Source organism: Pleuronectes platessa, chromosome 5 (genome assembly GCF_947347685.1).
Source record: "Pleuronectes platessa chromosome 5, fPlePla1.1, whole genome shotgun sequence".
Taxonomy (NCBI): Eukaryota; Metazoa; Chordata; class Actinopteri; order Pleuronectiformes; family Pleuronectidae; genus Pleuronectes; species Pleuronectes platessa.
The window spans coordinates 17,642,914-17,658,264 of NC_070630.1; the positions used below are offsets into that span (position 1 = coordinate 17,642,914).

Genomic DNA, 15,351 nt, shown 5'->3' on the forward strand with positions numbered 1-15,351 from the left:
GCTAGTTGGTCTTGTCATAACGTGTCTTTACATCAATTTAGCCACATTAAAGAGGTGCTGTGGCTTAGTTGGTCAAAGTGCCTGTCTAGTAAACAGGAGATCCTGGGTTCAAATCCCAGCAGTGCCTTTTCTCCAGTCAAGCGTAGTTTTTTCTATCCCTTCTGAATTAGTTTGTCTAATATCTGCTAGTTTGTCATGTCATATAGTGTCTTTACATCAATGTGCTCACATTAAACATGTGCTGTGGCTTAGTTGGTCAAAGTGCATGTCTAGTAAACAGGAGATCCTGGGTTCAAATCCCAGCAGTGCCTTTTCTCCAGTCAAGCTTAGTTTTTTCTATCCCATCTGATTTAGTTTATCTAATATCTGCTAGTTTGTCATGTCATATAGTGTCTTTACATCAATGTGGTCACATTAAACAGGTGCTGTGGCTTAGTTGGTCAAAGTGCCTGTCTAGTAAACAGGAGATCCTGGGTTCAAATCCCAGCAGTGCCTTTTCCCCAGTCAAGCCTAGTTGTTTCTTTCCCTTCTGATTTAGTTTATCTAATTTCTGCTAGTTGGTACTGTGATATATTGTTGTATATCAATTATTCCAGCCAAAACAGGCGCTGTGGCTTAGTTGGTGAAAGTGCCTGTCTTGTAAACAGGAGATCCTGGGTTCAAATCCCAGCAGTGCCTTTTAACCAGTAAATCGTAGTTTTTCTGTCGCTTCCCATCTTGTTAATGTAATGTCTGCTAGTTGGTCTTGTCATAACGTGTCTTTACATCAATTTAGCCACATTAAAGAGGTGCTGTGGCTTAGTTGGTCAAAGTGCCTGTCTAGTAAACAGGAGATCCTGGGTTCAAAACCCAGCAGTGCCTTTTCTCCAGTAAAGCGTAGTTTTTTCTATCCCTTCTGAATTAGTTTATCTAATATCTGCTAGTTTGTCATGTCATATAGTGTCTTTACATCAATGTAGTCGCATTATAGAGGTACTGTGGCTTAGTTGGTCAAAGTGCCTGTCTAGTAAACAGGAGATCCTGGGTTCAAATCCCAGCAGTGCCTTTTCCCCAGTCAAGCGAAGTTTTTCTTTACCTACTGATTTAGTTTATCTAATTTCTGCTAGTTGGTCCTGTCATATATTGTTGTTTCATCAATTTTTCCAGCCAAAACAGGCGCTGTGGCTTAGTTGGTGAAAGTGCCTGTCTTGTAAACAGGAGATCCTAGGTTCAAATCCCAGCAGTGCCTTTTCCCCAGTCAAGTGTAGTTTTCTGTCGCTTCCCACATTGTTAATGTTATGTCTGCTAGTTGGTCTTGTCATAATGTGTCTTTACATCAATTTAGCCACATTAAAGAGGTGCTGTGGCTTAGTTGGTCAAAGTGCCTGTCTAGTAAACAGGAGATCCTGGGTTCAAATCCCAGCAGTGCCTTTTCTCCAGTCAAGCGTAGTTTTTTCTATCCCTTCTGAATTAGTTTATCTAATATCTGCTAGTTTGTCATGTCATATAGTGTCTTTACATCAATGTGGTCACATTAAACAGGTGCTGTGGCTTAGTTGGTCAAAGTGCCTGTCTAGTAAACAGGAGATCCTGGGTTCAAATCCCAGCAGTGCCTTTTCTCCAGTCAAGCTTAGTTTTTTCTATCCCTTCTGAATTAGTTTATCTAATATCTGCTAGTTTGTCATGTCATATAGTGTCTTTACATCAATGTGGTCACATTAAACAGGTGCTGTGGCTTAGTTGGTCAAAGTGCCTGTCTAGTAAACAGGAGATCCTCGGTTCAAATCCCAGCAGTGCCTTTTCCCCAGTCAAGCCTAGTTGTTTCTTTCCCTTCTGATTTAGTTTATCTAATTTCTGCTAGTTTGTCATGTCATATAGTGTCTTTACATCAATGTGGTCACATTAAACAGGTGCTGTGGCTTAGTTGGTCAAAGTGCCTGTCTAGTAAACAGGAGATCCTCGGTTCAAATCCCAGCAGTGCCTTTTCCCCAGTCAAGCCTAGTTGTTTCTTTCCCTTCTGATTTAGTTTATCTAATTTCTGCTAGTTGGTCCTGTCATATATTGTTGTATATCAATTATTCCAGCCAAAACAGGCGCTGTGGCTTAGTTGGTGAAAGTGCCTGTCTTGTAAACAGGAGATCCTGGGTTCAAATCCCAGCAGTGCCTTTTAACCAGTAAATCGTAGTTTTTCTGTCGCTTCCCATCTTGTTAATCTTTACTGGTTGGTCTTGTCATAACTTGTCTTTACATTAATTTAGCCACATTAAAGAGGTGCTGTGTCTTAGTTGGTCAAAGTGCCTGTCTAGTAAACAGGAGATCCTGGGTTCAAATCCCAGCAGTGCCTTTTCTCCAGTCAAGCTTAGTTTTTTCTATCCCTTCTGAATTAGTTTATCTAATATCTGCTAGTTTGTCATGTCATATAGTGTCTTTACATCAATGTGGTCACATTAAACAGGTGCTGTGGCTTAGTTGGTCAAAGTGCCTGTCTAGTAAACAGGAGATCCTCGGTTCAAATCCCAGCAGTGCCTTTTCCCCAGTCAAGCCTAGTTGTTTCTTTCCCTTCTGATTTAGTTTATCTAATTTCTGCTAGTTTGTCATGTCATATAGTGTCTTTACATCAATGTGGTCACATTAAACAGGTGCTGTGGCTTAGTTGGTCAAAGTGCCTGTCTAGTAAACAGGAGATCCTCGGTTCAAATCCCAGCAGTGCCTTTTCCCCAGTCAAGCCTAGTTGTTTCTTTCCCTTCTGATTTAGTTTATCTAATTTCTGCTAGTTGGTCCTGTCATATATTGTTGTATATCAATTATTCCAGCCAAAACAGGCGCTGTGGCTTAGTTGGTGAAAGTGCCTGTCTTGTAAACAGGAGATCCTGGGTTCAAATCCCAGCAGTGCCTTTTAACCAGTAAATCGTAGTTTTTCTGTCGCTTCCCATCTTGTTAATCTTTACTGGTTGGTCTTGTCATAACTTGTCTTTACATTAATTTAGCCACATTAAAGAGGTGCTGTGTCTTAGTTGGTCAAAGTGCCTGTCTAGTAAACAGGAGATCCTGGGTTCAAATCCCAGCAGTGCCTTTTCTCCAGTCAAGCTTAGTTTTTTCTATCCCTTCTGAATTAGTTTATCTAATATCTGCTAGTTTGTCATGTCATATAGTGTCTTTACATCAATGTAGTCGCAATATAGAGGTACTGTGGCTTAGTTGGTCAAAGTGCCTGTCTAGTAAACAGGAGATCCTGGGTTCAAATCCCAGCAGTGCCTTTTGACAAGTCAAGCGTAGTTTTTTCTCTCCCTTCTGATTTAGTTTTATCTAATTTCTGCTAGATAGTCCTGTCATATATTGTTGTATATCAATTATTCCAGCCAAAACGGGTGCTGTGGCTTAGTTGGTGAAAGTGCCTGTCTTGTAAACAGGAGATCCTGGGTTCAAATCCCAGCAGTGCCTTTTAACCAGTGAATCATAGTTTTTCTGTCGCTTCCCATCTTGTTAATGTAATGTCTGCTAGTTGGTCTTGTCATAACGTGTCTTTACATCAATTTAGCCACATTAAAGAGGTGCTGTGGCTTAGTTGGTCAAAGTGCCTGTCTAGTAAACAGGAGATCCTGGGTTCAAATCCCAGCAGTGCCTTTTGACAAGTCAAGCGTAGTTTTTTCTCTCCCTTCTGATTTAGTTTTATCTAATTTCTGCTAGATAGTCCTGTCATATATTGTTGTATATCAATTATTCCAGCCAAAACGGGTGCTGTGGCTTAGTTGGTGAAAGTGCCTGTCTTGTAAACAGGAGATCCTGGGTTCAAATCCCAGCAGTGCCTTTTAACCAGTAAATCGTAGTTTTTCTGTCGCTTCCCATCTTGTTAATCTTTACTGGTTGGTCTTGTCATAACGTGTCTTTACATCAATTTAGCCACATTAAAGAGGTGCTGTGGCTTAGTTGGTCAAAGTGCCTGTCTAGTAAACAGGAGATCCTGGGTTCAAAACCCAGCAGTGCCTTTTCTCCAGTAAAGCGTAGTTTTTTCTATCCCTTCTGAATTAATTTATCCAATATCTGCTAGTTTGTCATGTCATATAGTGTCTTTACATCAATGTGGTCACATTAAACAGGTGCTGTGGCTTAGTTGGTCAAAGTGCCTGTCTAGTAAACAGGAGATCCTGGGTTCAAATCCCAGCAGTGCCTTTTCTCCAGTCAAGCTTAGTTTTTTCTATCCCTTCTGATTTAGTTTATCTAATATCTGCTAGTTTGTCATGTCATATAGTGTCTTTACATCAATGTGGTCACATTAAACAGGTGCTGTGGCTTAGTTGGTCAAAGTGCCTGTCTAGTAAACAGGAGATCCTGGGTTCAAATCCCAGCAGTGCCTTTTCCCCAGTCAAGCCTAGTTGTTTCTTTCCCTTCTGATTTAGTTTATCTAATTTCTGCTAGTTGGTACTGTCATATATTGTTGTATATCAATTATTCCAGCCAAAACAGGCGCTGTGGCTTAGCTGGTGAAAGTGCCTGTCTTGTAAACAGGAGATCCTGGGTTCAAATCCCAGCAGTGCCTTTTAACCAGTAAATGGTAGTTTTTCTGTCGCTTCCCATCTTGTTAATCTAATGTCTGCTAGTTGGTCTTGTCATAACGTGTCTTTACATCAATTTAGCCACATTAAAGAGGTGCTGTGGCTTAGTTGGTCAAAGTGCCTGTCTAGTAAACAGGAGATCCTGGGTTCAAATCCCAGCAGTGCCTTTTCTCCAGTCAAGCGTAGTTTTTTCTATCCCTTCTGAATTAGTTTATCTAATATCTGCTAGTTTGTCATGTCATATAGTGTCTTTACATCAATGTAGTCGCATTATAGAGGTACTGTGGCTTAGTTGGTCAAAGTGCCTGTCTAGTAAACAGGAGATCCTGGGTTCAAATCCCAGCAGTGCCTTTTCCCCAGTCAAGCGAAGTTTTTCTTTACCTACTGATTTAGTTTATCTAATTTCTGCTAGTTGGTCCTGTCATATATTGTTGTTTCATCAATTTTTCCAGCCAAAATAGGCGCTGTGGCTTACTTGGTGAAAGTGCCTGTCTTGTAAACAGGAGATCCTAGGTTCAAATCCCAGCAGTGCCTTTTCCCCAGTCAAGCGTAGTTTTCTATCGCTTCCCACATTGTTAATGTTATGTCTGCTAGTTGGTCTTGTCATAATGTGTCTTTACATCAATTTAGCCACATTAAAGAGGTGCTGTGGCTTAGTTGGTCAAAGTGCCTGTCTAGTAAACAGGAGATCCTGGGTTCAAATCCCAGCAGTGCCTTTTCTCCAGTCAAGCGTAGTTTTTTCTTTCCCTTCTGATTTAGTTTATCTAATTTCTGCTAGTTGGTTCTGTCATATATTGTTGTATATCAATTATTCCAACCAAAACAGGCGCTGTGGCTTAGTTGGTGAAAGTGCCTGTCTTGTAAACAGGAGATCCTGGGTTCAAATCCCAGCAGTGCCTTTTAACCAGTGAATCGTAGTTTTTCTGTCGCTTCCCATCTTGTTAATGTAATGTCTGCTAGTTGGTCTTGTCATAACGTGTCTTTACATCAATTTAGCCACACTAAAGAGGTGCTGTGGCTTAGTTAGTCAAAGTGCCTGTCTAGTAAACAGGAGATCCTGGGTTCAAATCCCAGCAGTGCCTTTTCTCCAGTCAAGCGTAGTTTTTTCTATCCCTTCTGAATTAGTTTATCTAATATCTGCTAGTTTGTCATGTCATATAGTGTCTTTACATCAATGTGGTCACATTAATCAGGTGCTGTGGCTTAGTTGGTCAAAGTGCCTGTCTAGTAAACAGGAGATCCTCGGTTCAAATCCCAGCAGTGCCTTTTCCCCAGTCAAGCCTAGTTGTTTCTTTCCCTTCTGATTTAGTTTATCTAATTTCTGCTAGTTGGTCCTGTCATATATTGTTGTATATCAATTATTCCAGCCAAAACAGGCGCTGTGGGTTAGTTGGTGAAAGTGCCTGTCTTGTAAACAGGAGATCCTGGGTTCAAATCCCAGCAGTGCCTTTTAACCAGTAAATCGTAGTTTTTCTGTCGCTTCCCATCTTGTTAATGTAATGTCTGCTAGTTGGTCTTGTCATAACGTGTCTTTACATCAATTTAGCCACATTAAAGAGGTGCTGTGGCTTAGTTGGTCAAAGTGCCTGTCTAGTAAACAGGAGATCCTGGGTTCAAATCCCAGCAGTGCCTTTTCCCCAGTCAAGCCTAGTTGTTTCTTTCCCTTCTGATTTAGTTTATCTAATTTCTGCTAGTTGGTACTGTGATATATTGTTGTATATCAATTATTCCAGCCAAAACAGGCGCTGTGGCTTAGTTGGTGAAAGTGCCTGTCTTGTAAACAGGAGATCCTGGGTTCAAATCCCAGCAGTGCCTTTTAACCAGTAAATCGTAGTTTTTCTGTCGCTTCCCATCTTTTTAATCTAATGTCTGCTAGTTGGTCTTGTCATAACGTGTCTTTACATCAATTTAGCCACATTAAAGAGGTGCTGTGGCTTAGTTGGTCAAAGTGCCTGTCTAGTAAACAGGAGATCCTGGGTTCAAAACCCAGCAGTGCCTTTTCTCCAGTAAAGCGTAGTTTTTTCTATCCCTTCTGAATTAGTTTATCTAATATCTGCTAGTTTGTCTTGTCATAACGTGTCTTTACATCAATTTAGCCACACTAAAGAGGTGCTGTGGCTTAGTTAGTCAAAGTGCCTGTCTAGTAAACAGGAGATCCTGGGTTCAAATCCCAGCAGTGCCTTTTGACAAGTCAAGCGTAGTTTTTTTCTCTCCCTTCTGATTTAGTTTTATCTAATTTCTGCTAGATAGTCCTGTCATATATTGTTGTATATCAATTATTCCAGCCAAAACAGGTGCTGTGGCTTAGTTGGTGAAAGTGCCGGTCTTGTAAACAGGAGATTCTGGGTTCAAATCCCAGCAGTGCCTTTTAACCAGTGAATCGTAGTTTTTCTGTCGCTTCCCATCTTGTTAATGTAATGTCTGCTAGTTGGTCTTGTCATAACTTGTCTTTACTTCAATTTAGCCAGATTAAAGAGGTGCTGTGGCTTAGTTGGTCAAAGTGCCTGTCTAGTAAACAGGAGATCCTGGGTTCAAATCCCAGCAGTGCCTTTTCTCCAGTCAAGCGTAGTTTTTTCTATCCCTTCTGAATTAGTTTATCTAATATCTGCTGGTTTGTCATGTCATATAGTGTCTTTACATCAATGTGCTCACATTAAACAGGTGCTGTGGCTTAGTTGGTCAAAGTGCCTGTCTAGTAAACAGGAGATCCTCGGTTCAAATCCCAGCAGTGCCTTTTCCCCAGTCAAGCCTAGTTGTTTCTTTCCCTTCTGATTTAGTTTATCTAATTTCTGCTAGTTGGTCCTGTCATATATTGTTGTATATCAATTATTCCAGCCAAAACAGGCGCTGTGGCTTAGTTGGTGAAAGTGCCTGTCTTGTAAACAGGAGATCCTGGGTTCAAATCCCAGCAGTGCCTTTTAACCAGTAAATCGTAGTTTTTCTGTCGCTTCCCATCTTGTTAATCTTTACTGGTTGGTCTTGTCATAACGTGTCTTTACATCAATTTAGATACATTATAGAGGTGCTGTGGCTTAGTTGGTCAAAGTGCCTGTCTAGTAAACAGGAGATCCTGGGTTCAAATCCCAGCATTGCCTTTTAACCAGTGAATCTTTTTTTTTCTATCACTTCCCCTCTTGTTAATGTAATGTTTGCTGGTTGGTCTTGTCATAACGTGTCTTTACATCAATTTAGCCACAGTAAAGAGGTGCTGTGGCTTAGTTGGTCAAAGTGCCTGTCTAGTAAACAGGAGATCCTGGGTTCAAATCCCAGCAGTACCTTTTCCCCAGTCAAGCGTAGTTTTTCTTTCCCTACTGATTTAGTTTATCTAATTTCTGCTAGTTGGTCCTGTCATATATTGTTGTTTCATCAATTTTTCCAGCCAAAACAGGTGCTGTGGCTAACTTGGTGAAAGTGCATGTCTTGTAAACAGGAGATTCTGGGTTCAAATCCCAGCAGTGCCTTTTAACCAGTGAATCTTTTTTTTTCTATCACTTCCCCTCTTGTTAATGTAATGTTTGCTGGTTGGTCTTGTCATAACGTGTCTTTACATCAATTTAGCCACAGTAAAGAGGTGCTGTGGCTTAGTTGGTCAAAGTGCCTGTCTAGTAAACAGGAGATCCTGGGTTCAAATCCCAGCAGTGCCTTTTAACCAGTAAATCGTAGTTTTTCTGTCGCTTCCCATCTTGTTAATCTTTACTGGTTGGTCTTGTCATAACTTGTCTTTACATTAATTTAGCCACATTAAAGAGGTGCTGTGTCTTAGTTGGTCAAAGTGCCTGTCTAGTAAACAGGAGATCCTGGGTTCAAATCCCAGCAGTGCCTTTTCTCCAGTCAAGCTTAGTTTTTTCTATCCCTTCTGAATTAGTTTATCTAATATCTGCTAGTTTGTCATGTCATATAGTGTCTTTACATCAATGTAGTCGCAATATAGAGGTACTGTGGCTTAGTTGGTCAAAGTGCCTGTCTAGTAAACAGGAGATCCTGGGTTCAAATCCCAGCAGTGCCTTTTGACAAGTCAAGCGTAGTTTTTTCTCTCCCTTCTGATTTAGTTTTATCTAATTTCTGCTAGATAGTCCTGTCATATATTGTTGTATATCAATTATTCCAGCCAAAACGGGTGCTGTGGCTTAGTTGGTGAAAGTGCCTGTCTTGTAAACAGGAGATCCTGGGTTCAAATCCCAGCAGTGCCTTTTAACCAGTGAATCATAGTTTTTCTGTCGCTTCCCATCTTGTTAATGTAATGTCTGCTAGTTGGTCTTGTCATAACGTGTCTTTACATCAATTTAGCCACATTAAAGAGGTGCTGTGGCTTAGTTGGTCAAAGTGCCTGTCTAGTAAACAGGAGATCCTGGGTTCAAATCCCAGCAGTGCCTTTTGACAAGTCAAGCGTAGTTTTTTCTCTCCCTTCTGATTTAGTTTTATCTAATTTCTGCTAGATAGTCCTGTCATATATTGTTGTATATCAATTATTCCAGCCAAAACGGGTGCTGTGGCTTAGTTGGTGAAAGTGCCTGTCTTGTAAACAGGAGATCCTGGGTTCAAATCCCAGCAGTGCCTTTTAACCAGTAAATCGTAGTTTTTCTGTCGCTTCCCATCTTGTTAATCTTTACTGGTTGGTCTTGTCATAACGTGTCTTTACATCAATTTAGCCACATTAAAGAGGTGCTGTGGCTTAGTTGGTCAAAGTGCCTGTCTAGTAAACAGGAGATCCTGGGTTCAAAACCCAGCAGTGCCTTTTCTCCAGTAAAGCGTAGTTTTTTCTATCCCTTCTGAATTAGTTTATCCAATATCTGCTAGTTTGTCATGTCATATAGTGTCTTTACATCAATGTGGTCACATTAAACAGGTGCTGTGGCTTAGTTGGTCAAAGTGCCTGTCTAGTAAACAGGAGATCCTGGGTTCAAATCCCAGCAGTGCCTTTTCTCCAGTCAAGCTTAGTTTTTTCTATCCCTTCTGATTTAGTTTATCTAATATCTGCTAGTTTGTCATGTCATATAGTGTCTTTACATCAATGTGGTCACATTAAACAGGTGCTGTGGCTTAGTTGGTCAAAGTGCCTGTCTAGTAAACAGGAGATCCTGGGTTCAAATCCCAGCAGTGCCTTTTCCCCAGTCAAGCCTAGTTGTTTCTTTCCCTTCTGATTTAGTTTATCTAATTTCTGCTAGTTGGTACTGTCATATATTGTTGTATATCAATTATTCCAGCCAAAACAGGCGCTGTGGCTTAGCTGGTGAAAGTGCCTGTCTTGTAAACAGGAGATCCTGGGTTCAAATCCCAGCAGTGCCTTTTAACCAGTAAATGGTAGTTTTTCTGTCGCTTCCCATCTTGTTAATCTAATGTCTGCTAGTTGGTCTTGTCATAACGTGTCTTTACATCAATTTAGCCACATTAAAGAGGTGCTGTGGCTTAGTTGGTCAAAGTGCCTGTCTAGTAAACAGGAGATCCTGGGTTCAAATCCCAGCAGTGCCTTTTCTCCAGTCAAGCGTAGTTTTTTCTATCCCTTCTGAATTAGTTTATCTAATATCTGCTAGTTTGTCATGTCATATAGTGTCTTTACATCAATGTAGTCGCATTATAGAGGTACTGTGGCTTAGTTGGTCAAAGTGCCTGTCTAGTAAACAGGAGATCCTGGGTTCAAATCCCAGCAGTGCCTTTTCCCCAGTCAAGCGAAGTTTTTCTTTACCTACTGATTTAGTTTATCTAATTTCTGCTAGTTGGTCCTGTCATATATTGTTGTTTCATCAATTTTTCCAGCCAAAATAGGCGCTGTGGCTTACTTGGTGAAAGTGCCTGTCTTGTAAACAGGAGATCCTAGGTTCAAATCCCAGCAGTGCCTTTTCCCCAGTCAAGCGTAGTTTTCTATCGCTTCCCACATTGTTAATGTTATGTCTGCTAGTTGGTCTTGTCATAATGTGTCTTTACATCAATTTAGCCACATTAAAGAGGTGCTGTGGCTTAGTTGGTCAAAGTGCCTGTCTAGTAAACAGGAGATCCTGGGTTCAAATCCCAGCAGTGCCTTTTCTCCAGTCAAGCGTAGTTTTTTCTTTCCCTTCTGATTTAGTTTATCTAATTTCTGCTAGTTGGTTCTGTCATATATTGTTGTATATCAATTATTCCAACCAAAACAGGCGCTGTGGCTTAGTTGGTGAAAGTGCCTGTCTTGTAAACAGGAGATCCTGGGTTCAAATCCCAGCAGTGCCTTTTAACCAGTGAATCGTAGTTTTTCTGTCGCTTCCCATCTTGTTAATGTAATGTCTGCTAGTTGGTCTTGTCATAACGTGTCTTTACATCAATTTAGCCACACTAAAGAGGTGCTGTGGCTTAGTTAGTCAAAGTGCCTGTCTAGTAAACAGGAGATCCTGGGTTCAAATCCCAGCAGTGCCTTTTCTCCAGTCAAGCGTAGTTTTTTCTATCCCTTCTGAATTAGTTTATCTAATATCTGCTAGTTTGTCATGTCATATAGTGTCTTTACATCAATGTGGTCACATTAATCAGGTGCTGTGGCTTAGTTGGTCAAAGTGCCTGTCTAGTAAACAGGAGATCCTCGGTTCAAATCCCAGCAGTGCCTTTTCCCCAGTCAAGCCTAGTTGTTTCTTTCCCTTCTGATTTAGTTTATCTAATTTCTGCTAGTTGGTCCTGTCATATATTGTTGTATATCAATTATTCCAGCCAAAACAGGCGCTGTGGGTTAGTTGGTGAAAGTGCCTGTCTTGTAAACAGGAGATCCTGGGTTCAAATCCCAGCAGTGCCTTTTAACCAGTAAATCGTAGTTTTTCTGTCGCTTCCCATCTTGTTAATGTAATGTCTGCTAGTTGGTCTTGTCATAACGTGTCTTTACATCAATTTAGCCACATTAAAGAGGTGCTGTGGCTTAGTTGGTCAAAGTGCCTGTCTAGTAAACAGGAGATCCTGGGTTCAAATCCCAGCAGTGCCTTTTCCCCAGTCAAGCCTAGTTGTTTCTTTCCCTTCTGATTTAGTTTATCTAATTTCTGCTAGTTGGTACTGTGATATATTGTTGTATATCAATTATTCCAGCCAAAACAGGCGCTGTGGCTTAGTTGGTGAAAGTGCCTGTCTTGTAAACAGGAGATCCTGGGTTCAAATCCCAGCAGTGCCTTTTAACCAGTAAATCGTAGTTTTTCTGTCGCTTCCCATCTTTTTAATCTAATGTCTGCTAGTTGGTCTTGTCATAACGTGTCTTTACATCAATTTAGCCACATTAAAGAGGTGCTGTGGCTTAGTTGGTCAAAGTGCCTGTCTAGTAAACAGGAGATCCTGGGTTCAAAACCCAGCAGTGCCTTTTCTCCAGTAAAGCGTAGTTTTTTCTATCCCTTCTGAATTAGTTTATCTAATATCTGCTAGTTTGTCTTGTCATAACGTGTCTTTACATCAATTTAGCCACACTAAAGAGGTGCTGTGGCTTAGTTAGTCAAAGTGCCTGTCTAGTAAACAGGAGATCCTGGGTTCAAATCCCAGCAGTGCCTTTTGACAAGTCAAGCGTAGTTTTTTTCTCTCCCTTCTGATTTAGTTTTATCTAATTTCTGCTAGATAGTCCTGTCATATATTGTTGTATATCAATTATTCCAGCCAAAACAGGTGCTGTGGCTTAGTTGGTGAAAGTGCCGGTCTTGTAAACAGGAGATTCTGGGTTCAAATCCCAGCAGTGCCTTTTAACCAGTGAATCGTAGTTTTTCTGTCGCTTCCCATCTTGTTAATGTAATGTCTGCTAGTTGGTCTTGTCATAACTTGTCTTTACTTCAATTTAGCCAGATTAAAGAGGTGCTGTGGCTTAGTTGGTCAAAGTGCCTGTCTAGTAAACAGGAGATCCTGGGTTCAAATCCCAGCAGTGCCTTTTCTCCAGTCAAGCGTAGTTTTTTCTATCCCTTCTGAATTAGTTTATCTAATATCTGCTAGTTTGTCATGTCATATAGTGTCTTTACATCAATGTGCTCACATTAAACAGGTGCTGTGGCTTAGTTGGTCAAAGTGCCTGTCTAGTAAACAGGAGATCCTCGGTTCAAATCCCAGCAGTGCCTTTTCCCCAGTCAAGCCTAGTTGTTTCTTTCCCTTCTGATTTAGTTTATCTAATTTCTGCTAGTTGGTCCTGTCATATATTGTTGTATATCAATTATTCCAGCCAAAACAGGCGCTGTGGCTTAGTTGGTGAAAGTGCCTGTCTTGTAAACAGGAGATCCTGGGTTCAAATCCCAGCAGTGCCTTTTAACCAGTAAATCGTAGTTTTTCTGTCGCTTCCCATCTTGTTAATCTTTACTGGTTGGTCTTGTCATAACGTGTCTTTACATCAATTTAGATACATTATAGAGGTGCTGTGGCTTAGTTGGTCAAAGTGCCTGTCTAGTAAACAGGAGATCCTGGGTTCAAATCCCAGCATTGCCTTTTAACCAGTGAATCTTTTTTTTTCTATCACTTCCCCTCTTGTTAATGTAATGTTTGCTGGTTGGTCTTGTCATAACGTGTCTTTACATCAATTTAGCCACAGTAAAGAGGTGCTGTGGCTTAGTTGGTCAAAGTGCCTGTCTAGTAAACAGGAGATCCTGGGTTCAAATCCCAGCAGTACCTTTTCCCCAGTCAAGCGTAGTTTTTCTTTCCCTACTGATTTAGTTTATCTAATTTCTGCTAGTTGGTCCTGTCATATATTGTTGTTTCATCAATTTTTCCAGCCAAAACAGGTGCTGTGGCTAACTTGGTGAAAGTGCATGTCTTGTAAACAGGAGATTCTGGGTTCAAATCCCAGCAGTGCCTTTTAACCAGTGAATCTTTTTTTTTCTATCACTTCCCCTCTTGTTAATGTAATGTTTGCTGGTTGGTCTTGTCATAACGTGTCTTTACATCAATTTAGCCACAGTAAAGAGGTGCTGTGGCTTAGTTGGTCAAAGTGCCTGTCTAGTAAACAGGAGATCCTGGGTTCAAATCCCAGCAGTGCCTTTTCTCCAGTCAAGCGTAGTTTTTTCTATCCCTTCTGAATTAGTTTATCTAATATCTGCTGGTTGGTCTTGTCATAACGTGTCTTTATATCAATTTAGCCACGTTAAAGAGGTGCTGTGGCTTAGTTGGTCAAAGTGCATGTCTAGTAAACAGGAGATCCTGGGTTCAAATCCCAGCAGTGCCTTTTGACAAGTCAAGCGTAGTTTTTTTCTCTCCCTTCTGATTTAGTTTTATCTAATTTCTGCTAGATAGTCCTGTCATATATTGTTGTATATCAATTATTCCAGCCAAAACAGGTGCTGTGGCTTAGTTGGTGAAAGTGCCTGTCTTGTAAACAGGAGATCCTGGGTTCAAATCCCAGCAGTGCCTTTTAACCAGTGAATCGTAGTTTTTCTGTCGCTTCCCATCTTGTTAATGTAATGTCTGCTAGTTGGTCTTGTCATAACGTGTCTTTACTTCAATTTAGCCACATTAAAGAGGTGCTGTGGCTTAGTTGGTCAAAGTGCCTGTCTAGTAAACAGGAGATCCTGGGTTCAGATCCCAGCAGTGCCTTTTCTCCAGTCAAGCGTAGTTGTTTCTTTCCCTTCTGATTTAGTTTATCTAATTTCTGCTAGTTGGTCCTGTCATATATTGTTGTATATCAATTATTCCAGCCAAAACAGGCGCTGTGGCTTAGTTGGTGAAAGTGCCTGTCTTGTAAACAGGAGATCCTGGGTTCAAATCCCAGCAGTGCCTTTTAACCAGTAAATCGTAGTTTTTCTGTCGCTTCCCATCTTGTTAATCTTTACTGGTTGGTCTTGTCATAACGTGTCTTTACATCAATTTAGATACATTATAGAGGTGCTGTGGCTTAGTTGGTCAAAGTGCCTGTCTAGTAAACAGGAGATCCTGGGTTCAAATCCCAGCAGTGCCTTTTCTCCAGTCAAGCGTAGTTTTTTCTATCCCTTCTGAAGTAGTTTATCTAATATCTGCTAGTTTGTCATGTCATATGGTGTCTTTACATCAATTTAACCACATTATAGCAGTACTGTGGCTTAGATGGTCAAAGTGCCTGTCTAGTAAACAGGAGATCCTGGGTTCAAATCCCAGCAGTACCTTTTCCCCAGTCAAGCGTAGTTTTTCTTTCCCTACTGATTTAGTTTATCTAATTTCTGCTAGTTGGTCCTGTCATATATTGTTGTTTCATCAATTTTTCCAGCCAAAACAGGTGCTGTGGCTAACTTGGTGAAAGTGCATGTCTTGTAAACAGGAGATTCTGGGTTCAAATCCCAGCAGTGCCTTTTAACCAGTGAATCTTTTTTTTTCTATCACTTCCCCTCTTGTTAATGTAATGTTTGCTGGTTGGTCTTGTCATAACGTGTCTTTACATCAATTTAGCCACAGTAAAGAGGTGCTGTGGCTTAGTTGGTCAAAGTGCCTGTCTAGTAAACAGGAGATCCTGGGTTCAAATCCCAGCAGTGCCTTTTCTCCAGTCAAGCGTAGTTTTTTCTATCCCTTCTGAATTAGTTTATCTAATATCTGCTGGTTGGTCTTGTCATAACGTGTCTTTATATCAATTTAGCCACGTTAAAGAGGTGCTGTGGCTTAGTTGGTCAAAGTGTCTGTCTAGTAAACAGGAGATCCTGGGTTCAAATCCCAGCAGTGCCTTTTCTCCAGTCAAGCGTAGTTTTTTCTATCCCTTCTGAATTAGTTTATCTAATATCTGCTAGTTTGTCATGTCATATATTGTTGTATATCAATTATTCCAGCCAAAACAGGCGCTGTGGCTTAGTTGGTGAAAGTACCTGTCTTGTAAACAGGAGATCCTGGGTTCAAATCCCAGCAGTGCCTTTTCTCCAGTCAAGCGTAGTTTTTTCTATCCCTTCTGAATTAG

The 15,351-nt window shown here is 40.8% G+C and overlaps 1 protein-coding gene and 80 non-coding genes across 82 annotated transcripts in view; all 81 read left to right on the forward strand.

Moving 5' to 3' along the window:
- LOC128439979 (F-BAR and double SH3 domains protein 2) overlaps positions 1-15,351 on the forward strand; it is a 115,782-nt gene that overhangs the window by 19,998 nt on the left and 80,433 nt on the right. The gene's annotated exons all lie outside the window — the stretch shown is intronic.
- Positions 54-127, forward strand: trnat-agu (transfer RNA threonine (anticodon AGU)). The gene has a single exon. It is a non-coding gene; the product is annotated as a tRNA-Thr (tRNA).
- trnat-agu (transfer RNA threonine (anticodon AGU)) lies at positions 422-495 on the forward strand. Its single transcript has one exon. It is a non-coding gene; the product is annotated as a tRNA-Thr (tRNA).
- Positions 605-678, forward strand: trnat-ugu (transfer RNA threonine (anticodon UGU)). Its single transcript has one exon. It is a non-coding gene; the product is annotated as a tRNA-Thr (tRNA).
- Positions 788-861, forward strand: trnat-agu (transfer RNA threonine (anticodon AGU)). The gene has a single exon. It is a non-coding gene; the product is annotated as a tRNA-Thr (tRNA).
- On the forward strand, positions 972-1,045 carry trnat-agu (transfer RNA threonine (anticodon AGU)). The gene has a single exon. It is a non-coding gene; the product is annotated as a tRNA-Thr (tRNA).
- Positions 1,155-1,228, forward strand: trnat-ugu (transfer RNA threonine (anticodon UGU)). The gene has a single exon. It is a non-coding gene; the product is annotated as a tRNA-Thr (tRNA).
- Positions 1,337-1,410, forward strand: trnat-agu (transfer RNA threonine (anticodon AGU)). The gene has a single exon. It is a non-coding gene; the product is annotated as a tRNA-Thr (tRNA).
- Positions 1,521-1,594, forward strand: trnat-agu (transfer RNA threonine (anticodon AGU)). Its single transcript has one exon. It is a non-coding gene; the product is annotated as a tRNA-Thr (tRNA).
- trnat-agu (transfer RNA threonine (anticodon AGU)) lies at positions 1,705-1,778 on the forward strand. The gene has a single exon. It is a non-coding gene; the product is annotated as a tRNA-Thr (tRNA).
- trnat-agu (transfer RNA threonine (anticodon AGU)) lies at positions 1,889-1,962 on the forward strand. Its single transcript has one exon. It is a non-coding gene; the product is annotated as a tRNA-Thr (tRNA).
- Positions 2,072-2,145, forward strand: trnat-ugu (transfer RNA threonine (anticodon UGU)). Its single transcript has one exon. It is a non-coding gene; the product is annotated as a tRNA-Thr (tRNA).
- Positions 2,250-2,323, forward strand: trnat-agu (transfer RNA threonine (anticodon AGU)). Its single transcript has one exon. It is a non-coding gene; the product is annotated as a tRNA-Thr (tRNA).
- On the forward strand, positions 2,434-2,507 carry trnat-agu (transfer RNA threonine (anticodon AGU)). Its single transcript has one exon. It is a non-coding gene; the product is annotated as a tRNA-Thr (tRNA).
- trnat-agu (transfer RNA threonine (anticodon AGU)) lies at positions 2,618-2,691 on the forward strand. The gene has a single exon. It is a non-coding gene; the product is annotated as a tRNA-Thr (tRNA).
- On the forward strand, positions 2,801-2,874 carry trnat-ugu (transfer RNA threonine (anticodon UGU)). Its single transcript has one exon. It is a non-coding gene; the product is annotated as a tRNA-Thr (tRNA).
- On the forward strand, positions 2,979-3,052 carry trnat-agu (transfer RNA threonine (anticodon AGU)). The gene has a single exon. It is a non-coding gene; the product is annotated as a tRNA-Thr (tRNA).
- Positions 3,163-3,236, forward strand: trnat-agu (transfer RNA threonine (anticodon AGU)). The gene has a single exon. It is a non-coding gene; the product is annotated as a tRNA-Thr (tRNA).
- Positions 3,347-3,420, forward strand: trnat-ugu (transfer RNA threonine (anticodon UGU)). The gene has a single exon. It is a non-coding gene; the product is annotated as a tRNA-Thr (tRNA).
- On the forward strand, positions 3,530-3,603 carry trnat-agu (transfer RNA threonine (anticodon AGU)). The gene has a single exon. It is a non-coding gene; the product is annotated as a tRNA-Thr (tRNA).
- trnat-ugu (transfer RNA threonine (anticodon UGU)) lies at positions 3,714-3,787 on the forward strand. The gene has a single exon. It is a non-coding gene; the product is annotated as a tRNA-Thr (tRNA).
- Positions 3,892-3,965, forward strand: trnat-agu (transfer RNA threonine (anticodon AGU)). The gene has a single exon. It is a non-coding gene; the product is annotated as a tRNA-Thr (tRNA).
- trnat-agu (transfer RNA threonine (anticodon AGU)) lies at positions 4,076-4,149 on the forward strand. The gene has a single exon. It is a non-coding gene; the product is annotated as a tRNA-Thr (tRNA).
- trnat-agu (transfer RNA threonine (anticodon AGU)) lies at positions 4,260-4,333 on the forward strand. The gene has a single exon. It is a non-coding gene; the product is annotated as a tRNA-Thr (tRNA).
- Positions 4,443-4,516, forward strand: trnat-ugu (transfer RNA threonine (anticodon UGU)). Its single transcript has one exon. It is a non-coding gene; the product is annotated as a tRNA-Thr (tRNA).
- Positions 4,626-4,699, forward strand: trnat-agu (transfer RNA threonine (anticodon AGU)). The gene has a single exon. It is a non-coding gene; the product is annotated as a tRNA-Thr (tRNA).
- On the forward strand, positions 4,810-4,883 carry trnat-agu (transfer RNA threonine (anticodon AGU)). Its single transcript has one exon. It is a non-coding gene; the product is annotated as a tRNA-Thr (tRNA).
- Positions 4,993-5,066, forward strand: trnat-ugu (transfer RNA threonine (anticodon UGU)). The gene has a single exon. It is a non-coding gene; the product is annotated as a tRNA-Thr (tRNA).
- Positions 5,175-5,248, forward strand: trnat-agu (transfer RNA threonine (anticodon AGU)). The gene has a single exon. It is a non-coding gene; the product is annotated as a tRNA-Thr (tRNA).
- On the forward strand, positions 5,358-5,431 carry trnat-ugu (transfer RNA threonine (anticodon UGU)). The gene has a single exon. It is a non-coding gene; the product is annotated as a tRNA-Thr (tRNA).
- Positions 5,541-5,614, forward strand: trnat-agu (transfer RNA threonine (anticodon AGU)). Its single transcript has one exon. It is a non-coding gene; the product is annotated as a tRNA-Thr (tRNA).
- On the forward strand, positions 5,725-5,798 carry trnat-agu (transfer RNA threonine (anticodon AGU)). The gene has a single exon. It is a non-coding gene; the product is annotated as a tRNA-Thr (tRNA).
- trnat-ugu (transfer RNA threonine (anticodon UGU)) lies at positions 5,908-5,981 on the forward strand. The gene has a single exon. It is a non-coding gene; the product is annotated as a tRNA-Thr (tRNA).
- trnat-agu (transfer RNA threonine (anticodon AGU)) lies at positions 6,091-6,164 on the forward strand. Its single transcript has one exon. It is a non-coding gene; the product is annotated as a tRNA-Thr (tRNA).
- trnat-ugu (transfer RNA threonine (anticodon UGU)) lies at positions 6,274-6,347 on the forward strand. The gene has a single exon. It is a non-coding gene; the product is annotated as a tRNA-Thr (tRNA).
- On the forward strand, positions 6,457-6,530 carry trnat-agu (transfer RNA threonine (anticodon AGU)). Its single transcript has one exon. It is a non-coding gene; the product is annotated as a tRNA-Thr (tRNA).
- trnat-agu (transfer RNA threonine (anticodon AGU)) lies at positions 6,641-6,714 on the forward strand. Its single transcript has one exon. It is a non-coding gene; the product is annotated as a tRNA-Thr (tRNA).
- trnat-ugu (transfer RNA threonine (anticodon UGU)) lies at positions 6,826-6,899 on the forward strand. The gene has a single exon. It is a non-coding gene; the product is annotated as a tRNA-Thr (tRNA).
- On the forward strand, positions 7,009-7,082 carry trnat-agu (transfer RNA threonine (anticodon AGU)). The gene has a single exon. It is a non-coding gene; the product is annotated as a tRNA-Thr (tRNA).
- On the forward strand, positions 7,193-7,266 carry trnat-agu (transfer RNA threonine (anticodon AGU)). The gene has a single exon. It is a non-coding gene; the product is annotated as a tRNA-Thr (tRNA).
- Positions 7,376-7,449, forward strand: trnat-ugu (transfer RNA threonine (anticodon UGU)). Its single transcript has one exon. It is a non-coding gene; the product is annotated as a tRNA-Thr (tRNA).
- trnat-agu (transfer RNA threonine (anticodon AGU)) lies at positions 7,554-7,627 on the forward strand. Its single transcript has one exon. It is a non-coding gene; the product is annotated as a tRNA-Thr (tRNA).
- On the forward strand, positions 7,737-7,810 carry trnat-agu (transfer RNA threonine (anticodon AGU)). The gene has a single exon. It is a non-coding gene; the product is annotated as a tRNA-Thr (tRNA).
- trnat-agu (transfer RNA threonine (anticodon AGU)) lies at positions 8,103-8,176 on the forward strand. The gene has a single exon. It is a non-coding gene; the product is annotated as a tRNA-Thr (tRNA).
- trnat-agu (transfer RNA threonine (anticodon AGU)) lies at positions 8,281-8,354 on the forward strand. Its single transcript has one exon. It is a non-coding gene; the product is annotated as a tRNA-Thr (tRNA).
- Positions 8,465-8,538, forward strand: trnat-agu (transfer RNA threonine (anticodon AGU)). Its single transcript has one exon. It is a non-coding gene; the product is annotated as a tRNA-Thr (tRNA).
- trnat-ugu (transfer RNA threonine (anticodon UGU)) lies at positions 8,649-8,722 on the forward strand. Its single transcript has one exon. It is a non-coding gene; the product is annotated as a tRNA-Thr (tRNA).
- On the forward strand, positions 8,832-8,905 carry trnat-agu (transfer RNA threonine (anticodon AGU)). The gene has a single exon. It is a non-coding gene; the product is annotated as a tRNA-Thr (tRNA).
- Positions 9,016-9,089, forward strand: trnat-ugu (transfer RNA threonine (anticodon UGU)). Its single transcript has one exon. It is a non-coding gene; the product is annotated as a tRNA-Thr (tRNA).
- trnat-agu (transfer RNA threonine (anticodon AGU)) lies at positions 9,194-9,267 on the forward strand. The gene has a single exon. It is a non-coding gene; the product is annotated as a tRNA-Thr (tRNA).
- Positions 9,378-9,451, forward strand: trnat-agu (transfer RNA threonine (anticodon AGU)). Its single transcript has one exon. It is a non-coding gene; the product is annotated as a tRNA-Thr (tRNA).
- On the forward strand, positions 9,562-9,635 carry trnat-agu (transfer RNA threonine (anticodon AGU)). The gene has a single exon. It is a non-coding gene; the product is annotated as a tRNA-Thr (tRNA).
- Positions 9,745-9,818, forward strand: trnat-ugu (transfer RNA threonine (anticodon UGU)). The gene has a single exon. It is a non-coding gene; the product is annotated as a tRNA-Thr (tRNA).
- trnat-agu (transfer RNA threonine (anticodon AGU)) lies at positions 9,928-10,001 on the forward strand. Its single transcript has one exon. It is a non-coding gene; the product is annotated as a tRNA-Thr (tRNA).
- trnat-agu (transfer RNA threonine (anticodon AGU)) lies at positions 10,112-10,185 on the forward strand. The gene has a single exon. It is a non-coding gene; the product is annotated as a tRNA-Thr (tRNA).
- On the forward strand, positions 10,295-10,368 carry trnat-ugu (transfer RNA threonine (anticodon UGU)). Its single transcript has one exon. It is a non-coding gene; the product is annotated as a tRNA-Thr (tRNA).
- On the forward strand, positions 10,477-10,550 carry trnat-agu (transfer RNA threonine (anticodon AGU)). The gene has a single exon. It is a non-coding gene; the product is annotated as a tRNA-Thr (tRNA).
- Positions 10,660-10,733, forward strand: trnat-ugu (transfer RNA threonine (anticodon UGU)). The gene has a single exon. It is a non-coding gene; the product is annotated as a tRNA-Thr (tRNA).
- trnat-agu (transfer RNA threonine (anticodon AGU)) lies at positions 10,843-10,916 on the forward strand. The gene has a single exon. It is a non-coding gene; the product is annotated as a tRNA-Thr (tRNA).
- Positions 11,027-11,100, forward strand: trnat-agu (transfer RNA threonine (anticodon AGU)). Its single transcript has one exon. It is a non-coding gene; the product is annotated as a tRNA-Thr (tRNA).
- trnat-ugu (transfer RNA threonine (anticodon UGU)) lies at positions 11,210-11,283 on the forward strand. The gene has a single exon. It is a non-coding gene; the product is annotated as a tRNA-Thr (tRNA).
- On the forward strand, positions 11,393-11,466 carry trnat-agu (transfer RNA threonine (anticodon AGU)). The gene has a single exon. It is a non-coding gene; the product is annotated as a tRNA-Thr (tRNA).
- Positions 11,576-11,649, forward strand: trnat-ugu (transfer RNA threonine (anticodon UGU)). The gene has a single exon. It is a non-coding gene; the product is annotated as a tRNA-Thr (tRNA).
- On the forward strand, positions 11,759-11,832 carry trnat-agu (transfer RNA threonine (anticodon AGU)). The gene has a single exon. It is a non-coding gene; the product is annotated as a tRNA-Thr (tRNA).
- trnat-agu (transfer RNA threonine (anticodon AGU)) lies at positions 11,943-12,016 on the forward strand. The gene has a single exon. It is a non-coding gene; the product is annotated as a tRNA-Thr (tRNA).
- Positions 12,128-12,201, forward strand: trnat-ugu (transfer RNA threonine (anticodon UGU)). Its single transcript has one exon. It is a non-coding gene; the product is annotated as a tRNA-Thr (tRNA).
- Positions 12,311-12,384, forward strand: trnat-agu (transfer RNA threonine (anticodon AGU)). Its single transcript has one exon. It is a non-coding gene; the product is annotated as a tRNA-Thr (tRNA).
- On the forward strand, positions 12,495-12,568 carry trnat-agu (transfer RNA threonine (anticodon AGU)). The gene has a single exon. It is a non-coding gene; the product is annotated as a tRNA-Thr (tRNA).
- trnat-ugu (transfer RNA threonine (anticodon UGU)) lies at positions 12,678-12,751 on the forward strand. Its single transcript has one exon. It is a non-coding gene; the product is annotated as a tRNA-Thr (tRNA).
- Positions 12,856-12,929, forward strand: trnat-agu (transfer RNA threonine (anticodon AGU)). Its single transcript has one exon. It is a non-coding gene; the product is annotated as a tRNA-Thr (tRNA).
- Positions 13,039-13,112, forward strand: trnat-agu (transfer RNA threonine (anticodon AGU)). The gene has a single exon. It is a non-coding gene; the product is annotated as a tRNA-Thr (tRNA).
- trnat-agu (transfer RNA threonine (anticodon AGU)) lies at positions 13,405-13,478 on the forward strand. Its single transcript has one exon. It is a non-coding gene; the product is annotated as a tRNA-Thr (tRNA).
- Positions 13,589-13,662, forward strand: trnat-agu (transfer RNA threonine (anticodon AGU)). Its single transcript has one exon. It is a non-coding gene; the product is annotated as a tRNA-Thr (tRNA).
- trnat-ugu (transfer RNA threonine (anticodon UGU)) lies at positions 13,774-13,847 on the forward strand. Its single transcript has one exon. It is a non-coding gene; the product is annotated as a tRNA-Thr (tRNA).
- trnat-agu (transfer RNA threonine (anticodon AGU)) lies at positions 13,957-14,030 on the forward strand. Its single transcript has one exon. It is a non-coding gene; the product is annotated as a tRNA-Thr (tRNA).
- Positions 14,140-14,213, forward strand: trnat-ugu (transfer RNA threonine (anticodon UGU)). Its single transcript has one exon. It is a non-coding gene; the product is annotated as a tRNA-Thr (tRNA).
- On the forward strand, positions 14,318-14,391 carry trnat-agu (transfer RNA threonine (anticodon AGU)). The gene has a single exon. It is a non-coding gene; the product is annotated as a tRNA-Thr (tRNA).
- On the forward strand, positions 14,502-14,575 carry trnat-agu (transfer RNA threonine (anticodon AGU)). Its single transcript has one exon. It is a non-coding gene; the product is annotated as a tRNA-Thr (tRNA).
- Positions 14,868-14,941, forward strand: trnat-agu (transfer RNA threonine (anticodon AGU)). Its single transcript has one exon. It is a non-coding gene; the product is annotated as a tRNA-Thr (tRNA).
- trnat-agu (transfer RNA threonine (anticodon AGU)) lies at positions 15,052-15,125 on the forward strand. Its single transcript has one exon. It is a non-coding gene; the product is annotated as a tRNA-Thr (tRNA).
- trnat-ugu (transfer RNA threonine (anticodon UGU)) lies at positions 15,235-15,308 on the forward strand. Its single transcript has one exon. It is a non-coding gene; the product is annotated as a tRNA-Thr (tRNA).